General features: G+C 40.8%; 1 pseudogene; it reads right to left on the reverse strand.

Annotated features, from left to right (window-relative positions):
- Positions 1–414: 414 nt before the first annotated feature.
- Positions 415–9,198, reverse strand: LOC132656218 (uncharacterized; annotated as a pseudogene).
- Positions 9,199–10,939: the final 1,741 nt, after the last annotated feature.

Raw genomic sequence — 10,939 nt, forward strand, 5'->3', positions numbered from 1 at the left:
AACTTCAAGTGTCTTTGACTGCTTCATTTGTGATGGCTCTGCCTCTCTGAGTTTAACTTTCATGAAGAAATTATGTTCTTTTCTTTTTAGCCCAGATACACAGACCTAGGTGTATGTTGTTATCGTGTATCTTTAAGAGAAAACAACAGTTAAAGTCATTCCAGTGTAAGATTTTTGATTATAGAAATATTTTTCATAGATTTTATGACCATTTTTTTGCTTAAAAGTTTTAAGAAATATTAGGAGAAAACAATGACTGTTTCCAAATTTCATAGGAGTGTGTTTTAGTTAGACACTTCTTATGCATACTGCAGGTTGGAACCTTCCTGTTCATCATGTGCAGGTGTTCTTCTCAATTGGGCTCCTGCGATGCGCTGTGCTTAAGGAGCTCCAGTTTTTGTTCAGCTTGTGCTGTTACTTCAGACACTGAACTGGTTCCACGTGGGCACAGAAATATTTCATTGAATCTCCCACCCGTGAGGCTGAAATGATGAGGCTGATGGACTTGGCTGACTTCTGGAAGATGACAGAATAGCGGCCACTGCTTTCATTGTGATGATAAGATGAAACTTGATGAATAAGGAAAATCATGTCTCCACTAGGACGTTGTTTGTACCAATAAAGTTGGTAAAATCTCATACTTGTCTCATAGGAACAGTCCATGATGACCTGTTCCCCTTCTTGCTTGTTTATAGCTGGTTGTACTTGAGTCACTTTTTGGGCTATAGAGAAGTCTGTGGGAACAATTAGAGAACAGAGATGAGCCTGTAAATTTGAGAATAAAAACTTATAGGAATTCGATTAACCTAAGACCAAGAGATAACTTCTGCTTGTTTTCCCCAATCCCTATGCAGTTGGCCTTAAAAAAAAAAAAAAAAAAAAAAAAAAAAAAAAAAAAAAAAAAAAAAAAACACCATATGCCTAGAGCATCCTGCTTAGGATCCTTAGCTATATGTAAACATCTATACCAGAGAAGGCCAAGGCCACCAACAGGAGACAAGGATTCGGAGAGACATGTGACACAGGTCCCTCTGCATCAGTGTGTCTGGCTGCTTGTTCTGCTCAGCATCCAATGTCTGAGTGCCTGGCAATTGTATGTGTGTTCTCGCCTGTGTTCTTACACTGCACCCCAACCAGGAAACGGGGTTTTGTATGATCACAAGTTCTAAGTACAAAGAGAAAAAAAATGCAGCTCACCACAGACTTTTACTTGCTGGCTTGTCTTTTCTGGTAATTAGAAGAGACAGCACTTAAAAGGAAGCTTGAGAATATCTGTCCCTGCTGAGCAGTGATGTTGAGCAGAAATACTTACTAAGTGTTAACATGTATTTAATTTTCTCCATTCAGAATCTAATATAATTTGATGTTATAAAACCTCACAGTTTTGTGTTTTCTGTGAAAATGCTGTTATTGAAAACAATGTTAACACCTTTTTCTTCCTTACAGGGTAATTAGGACTTATTTAAATTCTGCAACTAACAAAGCTGCTTCTAAACCTCAGGATTAAAGTCCACCCATCAGAATTTTGGCAGTTGTTCATTGATTTATGTCTTGTGAAATTATAAGAGGAATAAATGTTGGCTGTTAGGAGCAGTAGAGATTTTGTTTCAGTGTGTAAATTGTTTGCTGTACAACATGAGGTCTTATATTTCGGCTTAAGCATTGTGAGGTGCATCTGTAATCCAAGCACTCAGGAGCAGATACTGAAGGCTTGGAGACTCACTGGTTTGCCAGTCTAGTCTGATCAATGAGTTCAGGTTCTTTGGCTGCTTTTCCACCTCTTTCCAACCCCTCCTTTTCCCTTTGAGACTTGTCAAATTCCAGCCCAGTCTCTAGGGACTCAAGCCAAAACCCATGACCCAGAGGCCCTAATCCCTGTCACCTGCCATACTGAGATCTTCTAGTTGCCTTATAAAGCTTTGAGACACAGGAGGAGTTCATCCTGCCAGAAGGAACTTGCCCCAAACTCTTAGGAGAATGTAGTTGACAATTAAAAGATGTCTGTAGCCCTTGAAAGGGTTAGATTAACTTTGTAAACTGTATGTCTTCTAAAGCCTATAGCTTTGAGTTTTCCGTTCAGGTTAAGCTAAAGCCTCTTAGTACCTTTCCAGAGAATGGAGGAATGTGACCATATCTGTGAGGACAGATATAAAAAAAGGCAAGCAAGCAATGACCTTCACTCAGCAAAAAAAGGACCAGACCCTTGTCTTTGAGATAGCATTTCTTAGCAACGAACGCAGACTTCTTCTGAGTAGCTTTTGACCTGCAGCCAAAAGTCTGCAGCCCCTAATCTTCAATGATGAGCTAACCACCCCCACCTTAAATTGCATCTGCATCCACACTTGGCAGGATTGGCCAAGCTTGAGCACCTAAGACTAACCAATTATATTACTTTATAGCTTCCTCATCCAATCCTAAATTGCCAAAACTAGAACTTCAAATCTCCCGCAATTTTTCTTTTAAAAACCTAAAGGCCTTTGTCTCCGGGTGCCACTCTTTGCTGACCAGCAGGGGTGACCCCATTGTGCAATGGTTAATAAACCTCTTGCTTTTGCAACGAGTCTTGGTCTGGGGAGTTTCTGGGAAGGGTGTGATCTTAAACTCCTGAGCTGTGAGACCCCAGGTCTTACACCCTCAAAAACCAAACTGAAGAAATCAAACAACTCAATCCCACTATGAATTAGCTTCTCCTGAACACTGTAAAGAACTCTGCTGAAACAACAAAGATGAAGTGAGTAAAAAGAAAAGAAAATTCCAACCAACAAATTAACTGCAGATGCTTAAGTAACAGGAATAAAGTGCAGAAATGAAAAGAATGAGTGAACCCAATATAACATATCTCCTCCCAAACCAACATATTCCATAGTAATAACATTTAATAAAAATGACATGAAATAACCTCTGGGCAATGGACCCAAAAGAATGACTATAGCTATGGTCAAACAACTCAAAAAAGATAAAGAGAACAATAACTGTATTTGATCTCTAATTTAACTTAAGCAAGGTGGGTGATACTAACTTAGTTTTTAGCAATAATCTTTTGCTTGTGATGAATATGAATGATAACATACAGGAGAGAAGCCTATCATAGATGTCCTCTAAAAGACTCCACCCAGCAGGGGATCGAAGCAGATGCTGAGACTCACAGCTAAACTTTGGGCAGAACACAGGGAGTCTTATGGAATAGTAGGGAACTGCAGGACCTGGAGGGGACAGGAGCTCCACAAGGACACCAACAGAGCCAACAAATCTGGGCCAAGGGTGGCATGCATGGAGAGAACCTAGACCCTCTGCTCAGATGTAGCTGATAGGCATCTCAGTCCCCATGTGGGTACCCTAATAAGGGGAGCAGAGGCTGTTTCTGACATTGACTCTGTTGCCTGCTCTTTGAACACTTTCTCCTGGCAGTGACTCCTTGCCAGGCCACAGAGGAAGAGGATGCAGGGAGTCCTGATGAGACTAAATAGGCTGCAGTCAGTTGGTAGGGGAGGAGGCCTCTCCTTTCTGAGGACTTGGCGATGGAGATTGGGGGAAGAAGGACACAAGGTGGGACCAGAGGAAATGAGGGAGAGAGCTACAATTAGGATGTAACAGGGAATATTTATAAAAATTTTAAATTAAATAAGTTTTTGGATAAGCTCAGCTAACATTTATGCTTCTATGGGAATATCATAAAATGTGAAATATTTTGGAAAAATAAGATTTTTAAAGTAATGTCTTTCTTAATTAGGGCTTTAACTCAGAACAAATAAACTATTGATTTTATTTTAAACTTAAACACTAATATTTAAATGCAAATAGTAAATGATTATAACATAGCTACTGCTGCTTCTTATCACAATCCAAGATTAGACTAAAAAGAACAAATGCTCAGAGATGTAGCTGACCTACATTTCATCACTATATTGTCTACTGAAAATTGTTAATAGCTTAATTTGAGGCCTGAATGAGAAACATCTCAATTTATTCCTTAACTATCATGAAACTAGTAGAAATTGTTCTTTTTTACACCCTTCTCACTAAACGTTACCTGTTTGTACTTCCTAATCCTCGGTGATCTTTATTCTTCGTGAGCTCTGCTTCCATATAGTTTACTTTAATTGTCATCTAATTGTATATCCCAACAATTTTTCCTTCTTTTTCTTTTCCAATGAAATAAATAATAATAATAAAAAAGTTCATGTGCTTTGGTACAGCACTGCCCCTCTGTGGGCAAACATGGAATTCTTCACCAACAGTCAAGCTAAAAGTTCCTAAAAGTTTGTGTGCAGAAACCTCTGCATGAGTGAGTTTTCCTCCTGCACCAATATTCCTTCCAATAGAAAAGGCTTTGTCCTTGTTGAGAGCAGAGGTTTTGTGCTTTCTGTCCTGTACTGAGGTGTGCCTCACCGAGATCTGGCATACTTGCTTAGGATACCAGACACACTTGGGACCAACAATGTCTCTGCAGTGTGACATATGCACCACACCTGCCCTGAGGTCTTTGCAGAGCACACAGTGGGCTCTCAAGTTCTATCACTGTCTATGCTCCCTTTCCTCCCATGTTAAAATCAAGTCAGCATGAGCCATTCACACTGACAAAACATGGTCTTATAGAGACTTTAAATTTAGATAATTTTAAGTGATAATTTTAAGCACTCTATATAGTTCTTTTGTCCATGTTTTTTCTTTCAGAAAAATCTAAACAGTAGAAAGATGGCTAGAATTGAGAGGGGTTATATTTTGTTGACCCCTAAAGTAGAGTACCTTTTCAGGCAGTTATTAGTAAGCCACACTCATTATGAAAAAAATTTATCCTTTTCCAAACTGGTTCTTCTTTCTCTTTCAGTGAATTAGAACTTTGTACATATTATATCTAAAGTTATTTGAACAATATATTTCAAATTATTTCTCCTGATTGCTTGTTTGGCATTCTGTTTTCTCAAAGATCCCTATTCCTCTTCCCTCTCCCAAAATTCAAAACAATATTAACTAAAGTTGAACAAAGATAGGTAAATAGAAAGATAAATCACAATAATAAGTTAGAAGATTCAATAGCTTTAGTTTTCCCCAAGGCCTACTAAAAATTCAATGAAATATCAAAAGAATTCCCACAAAATTGTTTTCATAAGAAAATAATTAACTAGAGACTTATGAATAAGAAGGTAGACTAGAGGATTTTTGTTTGTGTGAGCTAGTAAGATAAAGTCAGATTAAGAAAAATGTAGAATTAATCTCAAAGACAAAATCAGAGGAAGAGCTTCAGAATCTACAAAACAATTAAATAGAAGTAGAATAGACAGTGGAAGAGGCAAAGGGGAAGGATCAAGACAGGAGCCTATCATAGCTGTCCTCCAGAGGCACCAACCATCAGTGGATTGAAACAGGTGCCGAGACTCAGAGCCAAACACTAGGCTTTGGGTGAAGCATCGGGAGTCTTATGGAAAATTGAGAGGAAGAAGAATCTGGAGGTGCCAGGATCTCCAGAAGAAGAGCATCAGAGCCAACTAACCAGGGCGCAGAGGGCTTTGTGAAGCACCAATGAAGGAACATGTGTAACAGGACCTAGGACCTCTACAGAGATGTAGCAGATGGGCAGCTCAGGCTTCATGTGGATTCCCTAGTAAGAAGATCAAGGGCTGTCTCTGACAGAACTCTGTTGCCTGCTTTCTGATCACGCCCCCACCCCACCCGCAGTTGGGGGCTGCCTCACCAGGCCACAGGGAAAGAGGATAAGCTCAATTCTGATCCCACTGAATTGAGCAGAAGTGAGGGAGGGAAGTGAATAAATAAATTAAAATATAAAATGGCTCCCTGCAAAGGGAAAAGGGGAACCCAATTAGGTCACCTAAACAACTTTGTCCATGAAATTCTCTGGTTGGGGTCAAAGGGCCCAGAGCAGGTGTTTATTTTACTTGAATATTTTTTTTCCACAATAAATTCTGATCATGGTTTCCCCTCTCCCAACTCCTCCCAGATCCTCCCCAGAGCAGCTTCTAGAAGGTAAACAGCTCTATTATCTTGGGAAGCCCACAGCAGTAACAAGCCACAAGTACAGCTTATGGATATCCATGAGACAGTGACTCATCCAGTGAGCAGGTGGTGGAGAGAAATCCCATTTTGTTATAACTTAGAGTAGAGGCCCAGTACTTCCTAAAAAGAGTCTATGATTTAATAGTGACCTACTTGGGATCATGACTGGCCAAGAAGCCATAATTTGGCCAAACTGCGGGTAAAGAAAGGTCCAGTGAGGAAGTTTTGGAGAGCAGAAAAGTTGGACACCAAGGAGCCAAAGTGTGCAGGAGTCAGGAGAATCATAAAATGCATATCGATTTTGGACCCCCTCTCAGTGGTTGAGAAGAGACCTCATAATCTGAGAACAACCTGGGGTTTGACAGCTCTAAGACTGAGGTCATTCAGACTCTGGAGCCACCAATCTATCATTCCTGGATACAGAGATCAAAGATTCTGAAGTTCCAGGAGAGATCAGGAGATCTGCATATGTCCCTCAAGCACGATTATTAATTCTCAGGAGGTCTTGAAAGGACAAGGACCAATCCTGTAGTTGTAGGATCTCAAGGCTATGCTGTTTCCCATGCTCCTAAGGCACTTGAGACATAGCCCCCAAACTAAACATTACCTGCCCCACATGGCACCCAACATGGGGAGACTTGAGAGAGTAAGAAAATCTGCCTAGTCCACAGAACCCAAAGGCTAAATGTATACAGCAGAGGATCCTGGTACACAGAGCAGCCTGATACACAAAGAAGCAACGAAGACCCCTCTGTTGGGCATCAGACTCTTGCTTGTTCAGTGTGGGATCAGAAGCAGCATAAAGCGTAGGAAAGAGTGTGAGTCCACAAGTTCAGTGACCATCTGCCCCATGGATACAACAGTCTCCACCTTTCTGGCTCCTGGAAGAGGCTGCTTCAGCACCTCCTCTTTTTCATCTTTCATTTATTTTAACCCTCATGACTTTCTTTTTCAATGAAACATTTATCAGGATCTTTCTTTATATTTCAAAAGCTGGTATTTTCATTTCTTTTAAGGATTATTTTGTTATTCCTTGAAAATTTCACATACCTCCCATTTCCTTTCGCCATACCAAACATCTCTCCCTCTGACTTTATTGTTTCTCTTTCTCATTTTCTTTCCCCCTAAGTCCAGTTCTTTCTGGCCATATTTGGATGAGTGTGGGGCCATCCACTGGGAAACTGGACACCTGCCAGGACACACATTCTCAAAGAAGACTCTTCCTCCTTCATCATATGTCAACAGCCAATAGCTCCTCACTAAGGACTGGGACCTTTTCCCCACTTATGTATTCATTTTGGTCGGCTTGGCTTTTCTAGCATCCATGGAACCCCTGGGTTGAATCCTCAGGAAAAAGAAAGAAGGTGATCTATGAGGAAAATGGAATGCTTTTAAACACATTTGTATCTAAGAACAGTATTATACAGGGGTCCTAGCCCATTGAAACTCCACGATATGAACAAGACTCAAGGGAGGGAAAACTACACAGTAAGTGCTGCTCACATCTGTTTAGCAGCATAGAAACATGTGGGGTGATTCTGCATCAATAGGCCAGACACATGTGCCTGCCATTGCTGGGCTCCACCATGGTCAGGACTGAATGTGCTTGAGACAGCAGTGTCCACAGCAGAGTTTGCATGGATGACAGCTGTGGATTTTCATTTCTTCTGCTTTGCACATTTTGGGAGGTCAGGGCATTGTGGCTTAAATGTTCACATTGCCCCTGTGGGCTTTTCCCTGTCCAGTTTGGCATGTCCACTGACACCATGCTTGTTTAGCTCATGTTTGAGCACTCATATTGGTGAGACTTTATGTGTTCAGCTTTCTGGTGCTACCGATGCTACTAGAAGACACAATCTCACAGCAACCTTCCCCATCCTCTGGCTCTTGCAATCTTTCTGCCCTCTCTTCCACACTGTTACCTGAGCCTTAGCTGTGAGTGTGAGTGTGTGTGTGTGTGTGTGTGTGTGTGTGTGTGTGTGTGTGCTGTAGATGTATCCACCAGGACTGGGCTCTACAGCTCTGTGTTTGAATTGGTTGTGGTTTTCTATACTGGTCTCCATTTACTGCAAAGAGAATTTTCTTTGATGGGGGTGAAGAGTACACTTGTCAATGGGTATAAAGACAAATATTTGTAGGTTGAAGCTCAATACTGTGGTTGCCCAGTGCCAAATGATCAACTCTGAAAAGACATATAACATATATACAAACGACATTATATGGACTAAACAGGTTATATTTAGTAATATACATACATATATACATATATATATATATACATACATAATATACATGTATATTATTTTAAAAGAGGTCATGACTCTGAAGGATAAAGGAGAGGGTTATATGAGAGCCTTTAACGGGAGGAAAGGGAAAGGAGAAACGTTGAAATTATATTATAATCCCTCCAAAAAGTTCATGTTTACTTGTTCTTCCCATAAGCTTCTCTGTTCCAAGTTGGACATTTTTATTTAGGAGTGAGTATATATTGAGAAATGAAGATTAAGACCAAAGTCCTGAACCAGTGAGGCCAAAAGCTTAACTGAGAATGAAACACTGCCAGTACTGGAAAGGGACATTGAACTAGACAGATGTTCTTTTGGGGCTTCCTGATTTTTTGTGAGGGCCATACCCACCCAGCTGAAGGTTTGTGTACAGGCTGCAGGTGTGTGGGGAGCACTGTGTACCCACAGCACAGAGATAAGTGCCTGAGTCTGTGGTGTGGGAGGAGGAAATATACAAAGAGCTGCGAAGCTCCTTAGTGACTGTCGTGGATGTCAGTCTTCCACTCTCCTTTGTTCCAGAAGGATTGTAAAACAGGCTGATGAGAGGTCCCCCAGGACTTTGGTAAAACCACTGCAACTGGGTTGCTGTGGAGGAAAAGTTGCACTTCAGTGTTGCATTCTCTCCTTCCTGCAGAGCCAAGGTCGCAGGTCTCTGCTCCACTTGTTGCCCTTTTACCCCTGATTTAGAAACAGAGACACAGGTGGCTGTCATTGCAGTGTCCCCTGAGCCCTGAAGGCACCCCCATGTTCTTCTGAGAAGGTGGGAGCTCTGCAGGACTCCTGAGCTGCTTCCCCCCCCCCATGTGTAATATCCCCTCAGGTGCCCTGAATGTGGACTGCCAGACTCACAGCAAACCTGGGTGCACAGAAGCCCCAGCAGAGAGCACAGCAGCCTCTTCATGGTGCTGGTGGGACTGCTGGAGACAGAAGCAAGCAACCAACCCCTGGGCTGTAGGGGCTGTTGAAGTGTCCCTTCTCCTGCAGTCAACTGCACCCAGGAACCCTCCCAGGCCAGACCCTGCTGGGAGAGTCTGAAGCTCCTCCCACACCAGACCTGCCTGAGTGTCTGGGTGGAGCACAGTTGGAGGGGCGTGTGAACATTTGAAATGGCTCTGAGATTATAAGCATTGTGAATGATCTTTGAGGAAATTTGTCTCAACTGCAAAACAAGGATACTTTACACAAATCTTTAACAGAGTTTACAAAGGAGTAAGTCATTGGATCTAACCTACATGAAATGGAGAGCATTTTAATGGAGAACATTAAAAAGAGGAACAACTAAATTTTTCACCTGGAAACTGATGCGTGTTTTGAAAGAATCTTTGTGATCTATGAATTAAATAAAGTGAGGTGTATTCCAATCATACAAATTAAAATGCGTCTAACCGTTTTTACTGATTCCCAATCTTGAAATAGATGAAATGTGTGTTGTGCCAAACACATCTAAAAATATCTCTTACACTCTAAGAGACTGAAACTTTTTCTGGACCTCACACAAGAGTTATTAACATACCTTATGGTTCCTTAAGACTTATAGCTGTTATTCTAGAGTGTACTTAGCCTGTTTATTTAGCCTGCCTTTAAGAGAACAATGTAATCAAGTTTTACAACCTAAGTTAATGCATAGCTCTGATGTTAATTATGGATACTTCCAAGCTTCCAACACAAAATAATGCATGTGTATGCATGTTATAAAAATAAATGCCAGAAACAGCAAACATAGGTTGAAATCAATCTTATAAAATAATAGCTGCCATATATGTTAAAGACAACATACAGATATTGTTTAAAAATGTCTGTTTGCTTGTGATCTGGGGCATTTGGTGTAGGTTGGAATCAATGACTTATCCCTTTATAAAACTCTGCTAAAGATTTGTGTAAAGTATCCTTCATTGCTTCTCCATGTGATCCTTTTTGTGCTGTTCAATAAATATAGAACAAAACCCCTTTGTTGGAGACATACCTACACAGACACAAACTCAGGAACAAGCAAGGCAAGAAAGCATCTAGGGATAAACAGGTAGAGACTCATACAACAGACAGATACATGCATTATGGAATGATGGAAGTCACAGGGAGGGAGAAGCAGGGAGTTCAAATCCAGGTCTGGCCTTAAATTACACCATGGGGGTGCTTTTTAAATGTTTTTTTCCTTAAGGCAGCATTGAAACATTTTGGGTAATCAGAGGCTATTTTATTAAAGTGTTCAAACAGATGCAATGTTTATCTGAAATGACATTTAACCTTTGCTATAATTTGAGTGTCAATTTGTCAAATGACTCCATAAGGAGGAAGAGGAAAACTAATGCAGGAGTGCTGTGTTCCAGAGTGACATCAGACAGTGCTGCTGTGCTATTGGTGCTTGGTGACTGCAGGGAATAATGTACTGTGCATTCACAGTAATAAAGAAGTATTTTTTAAAGTTCTTACTACAAATGTGATGGCTCAAGAAATGAAACTAATAAAGTAAAGGAAACCCAGAATTTTCTGTGAAACAACTCACAGCCAACCGTACAACACCTCAGCTCATCATTGCCACAAATGGTACTGGGACAACTCATGTGCTCAAGTTCAAAGAGAACTCTGTAGGATAATTGGGATAGACTTTTGACATGGGTATAAATGTCCTTCAGGAATAAGAT

The sequence above is a fragment of the Meriones unguiculatus genome, chromosome 9, assembly GCF_030254825.1.
Source record: "Meriones unguiculatus strain TT.TT164.6M chromosome 9, Bangor_MerUng_6.1, whole genome shotgun sequence".
Classification (NCBI taxonomy): domain Eukaryota; kingdom Metazoa; phylum Chordata; class Mammalia; order Rodentia; family Muridae; genus Meriones; species Meriones unguiculatus.